Source organism: Petaurus breviceps, unplaced genomic scaffold (assembly GCF_028583685.1).
Source record: "Petaurus breviceps papuanus isolate PSGF00001 unplaced genomic scaffold, PetGlider_PUasm1.0 208, whole genome shotgun sequence".
In the NCBI taxonomy this organism is placed as follows: Eukaryota; Metazoa; Chordata; class Mammalia; order Diprotodontia; family Petauridae; genus Petaurus; species Petaurus breviceps.
This window is the reverse complement of record NW_027185852.1, coordinates 25,690,762-25,694,944: the sequence shown is the minus strand read 5'-3', so window position 1 is coordinate 25,694,944 and position 4,183 is coordinate 25,690,762.

The following is a 4,183-nucleotide window of genomic DNA, read 5'->3' as shown; positions in this document are numbered from 1 at the left end:
GAAGGAAGGAAGGAAGAGAAGAGAAGAGAAGAGAAGAGAAGAGAAGAGAAGAGAAGAGAAGAGAAGAGAAGAGAAGAGAAGAGAAGAGAAGAGAAGAAAGAAACTCTTTTTCTGCCCTCCTTCAAAGACAATGGAGTAGTTATCAGAGACACCAGACTAGTTGTGACCCTTTGTTCTCAAAGAAGACCAAAATGACATCCCGATGGGGTCGAGTTACAGTGTGTCCAACCAATATAAGCTCAGAAGGCTCTACTACAGGTCAGGCACAAATAGTCCATTTGGAGTGGAGATGTCTAAATGATCACATCTCATGTTTCTTTCGAGCTACTGCAATTCTGTTTTGCTCATAGAGCACATGCCTTCTTTAATAGAGGCCCACCATGCTAGATGGTCCTTTGCTAGTGCCTCCCATGTCACACAATTTATTCCAAAGTTCTCTAGAGTGACCTTGAGAGTGTCTTTGTATTGTTTCTTTTGACCTCTGTGTGAGCCCTTGCCTTGTGTGAGTTCTCTGTAAGATAGTCTTTTAAGTATTTGGCATCCGAACAATGCAGCCAGACCAGCAGAGTTGCACTCTCTGCAGCAGAGTTTGAATGCTTGGCAGTTAACTCAAGAAAAGGCCTCAGTGTCCAGTACCTTATCTTACCAGGTGATCTTCTGAATCTTCTTAAGACAATTTAAAGTGATTCCATCTTCTATGTGGACATCTCTGGAAAGTATACTGCCAATGTAAGTGAACTTATCCACAACATTCAATTTTTCTCATAGCTCCACACATAGATGGTGTAGTGCTGTCTAGTTTCTTGTTGTTAATTGTTAGGCCAAAATTACCACAAGCAGCAGAAAGTTGATCCATACTTTGTTGTATCTCAGCCTCGGAGCCTAAATTGAAAGCACAATCGTTTGCAAACAAAAAAATCATGCACCAACTCTCCCTCCACTTTAGTCTTGGCTTATGGTCTTTTTAAGTTAAACAATTCCCCAGCACTTCTGCTGAGCAAGGTGGAACATAATAACACCAGCATGTGAATGTGGGATGGGCCCAGTGGCTCTAATCGCCATCATCCTTAATATCATCATCATCAATAACAATAGTAATTGCTATTATTTATATATTTCTTTAAGATTTGCAAAACATCTTGCAAATGTTATCTTATTTGGTCCTCACAAAAAACCCTAGGAAGTAGTTGATATTATTGTTTCCATTTTACAGATGAAAAAAATTGAAGCCGACAAAGTAAAGTGACTTTTCCAAGGTCATACAGCAAAATGTCCAAGGCAAGATTTCAATGCAAGTCTTGAATAGTACCTGTTTGGTTACTAGCAGCGCCACCTAATGGTTTAAAAATGTTCTAGAATGTTGTTGATCATTGAAAAGATCAACAAAGAGGACCAATGACATCACAAGAGTGATGTCTTGACTTGCTCATGATAAAGGAAAACTCATTAGCCTATGGACTGAAAATTCACCTTCTCTGTTTTCAGAGTGGGACATTCTCTTGCTGTACCTTTCTCATTCTCCACATTTTCAAAAATCACCAATAGAAATTTTGTAAGCCTGTCTGTACCCTGACATGTAGATCAGTCACACCTGGTGAATTGAATTTAAATAAATCCATAGCTAAATCCATTGCCATTTTCTTATTTATTTTTATTTTCAATCTTCCCCATTACAAAGATCATTATATATTACAAAGAAAACAGAAGCAAAGTAAAAGTTTGAAAAGTTCTGCCTTCCACACATCAGATATTTTCATCATACACCCTGATCAACAAATGTATTTCTCTTTGATTTTCCTATTTTCTTCGATATGACTTTCAAAGCTCTTTTTTGTTGCCTATAGTTTTCCTTGCCAGTTTGAACTTTGGCACACATGACGCTATTTTTATAGGACAGTGCCATTCCTTTATATGAAGCCTCAGTTCTCTACCCTTGCTCCCTTTTTCCATGCAAGTTTTTTTTTTCAAATTTAAATTTGTTGGTGATTTCCTTGTGCATCCAAATCCCTCTTTTTACATAGCTCTCCCTTCTCCTCTTCATTGCAATAGTTTGTCTTTGTGTTAAAGAATTTAATCTTGAAATATTCTGATCACATTTAATCCAGAATTCCCAGTAGAATCTTAGGCTCAGGGATCCTACCTAAACTTTGAAAAGCAGTCTTGTGTGGGAGTCTGAAATAGACTTGATTTCCATCTCTGACACTTCTAGCTGTGTGACAATGGACAAGTCTCTGAATTTCTCTGAATTCCATTTTCTCATTGCTAAAATGGGCATTACGATACTTTTAGTACATAAATGTAGTGGGCTTTATGATCCATTCCTCCACACAGAGAGATAGGGGGCTTGTGAGATCCTTAGAAATATAATTTCAGAGAGATGGCGTTGCCTTCTTTCCACTCTGGAAAAGACTTAAGGACTCCTGTGAAAGTGGGGTGTGGAAACAGGATAGGGGTTTTGAATTGAGCAGCAGTAAGAAGATGGTACCTGTGGCAATGTCCATCACAAGTAATTTGGAATTCAGGATGGTGGCTTTTGGGGTATGAGGGAGAGAGAAGGATGGAGGAAGGGATAGAAAGATGCATAGAGAAACGGAGGACATGATGTTGAATGAATCCAGGTGATCCACTAAGGATGATGGGACAGCTGTAAAAAAAAAAAAAAAAGCATGGAGTATGTTCAGTCATTAGTGAACTTTTCCACAGCTGTGAATTCAGCTCCACCACCTTTCCATATGAAAGAACAGCATTTTCTGATCTATTAAATAATATACTTGCTGGCAAAATTGAACTTTAAACCTGGCTTTCTATAGATAAAATAAGATTTCTTTTGATTCACGTTTGTTCTTAATTATAGACAGGAAGACTGCAAAGGAGTGAACCAGAAAATGACTGGGATTAGTAGAGAGAGGAAGATATAGGCATATAGGATCTCTCTATCTAAAATTGTTAGGTTTTTTTTAATACTTCTTTTTCTCATTTCATTGACCCTCACCCAAATGTTCCCCACTATACTTCTCTCTTCCAGTTGGTGAATTTCCTCACATGAATGTGGTAAGGGCAGGGTGTGATCAGAGGTGTCCCTTGATTAATTTGATGAAGTTACTGAGATGAGCCTTTGTTTGGAATCTCTATTGTCCGTACCATTCTTCTTATAGAAACAGTATGAGAATTATAATATAAGGTCATAGATTTGTCCCGTTGTCACTTTGTTAACAGGACAAAAACAATTTTAATATATCAATGACTGGAGCTGCCCCAAAATGATTTGGTTGGTTTGGAACTTTGGCTTGATAGGAGGAGCCATGCTGGAAGGAGCCATATTTCATGCTGGCTTGTAAAAGTGAACCAAAGGACTTGCTCAGCTCCCTTTGCTTCTTGTCTCACCTTATCCCCTTAAGATTTCTTCTGAAGCTATTCTGAAAGGAAGGAGAGAGGGATTTCAGCAGAATCCTATAGGTGTTGTGGGTGCTCACCCTTATGGGCTGAGAAGAGAATTCCTGGGTGGACTTTTCTAGCCTAAAAGGTAGCAGCAACCAGGGCAGTGGCAGAGTGTCCTAAGAACACAGGAGTTTCATTTGCTTCCTACCCAAGAGGATTTCATGGACAATATTTTTCTAAACCCAAGTTTACTAGTAATAGGAGGGTAGACTTCCTAGGGGGTGTGGTGCCAGAATCTAGATATCTATTAACAAATGAGATCTCTTGGGCAACACGAGATGTGGGGGTTGCTTCACAACCCCTTGTTGTAACCACAAGTTCCAGAGTTGTCTCTAGAATGAAAGGGAAGTTCTTAAGAAGTAGAAATTTTGAAGAGAGAGAGAAAATAATCACCAATTGTAGTTCCTACAGCTGGAGGATCAGCAAGAAACTAAAGCCACAATATGGGGGAACTCGTATCACCATGAGTTACTAGGACAGTGCAGGTCTTAGGGAGGAATTACCTGTCTATTGGTCCCAAGTTGTGTTTGCCTCTCAGGGTGGAGTCAAAAACCACAAGTGAAGGACATAGTATGTGCAAAAAATATTTATAGCAGCCCTTTTTGTGTTGGCAAAGAATTGAAAGCTGAGGGGATCCCCATTAATTGAGGAATGGCTAAACACATTGTGGAATGTGATTGTGATAGAATTCTACTATGGTAGTAGTAGTAGTAGTAGTAGTAGTAGTAGTAGTAGTAGTAGTAGT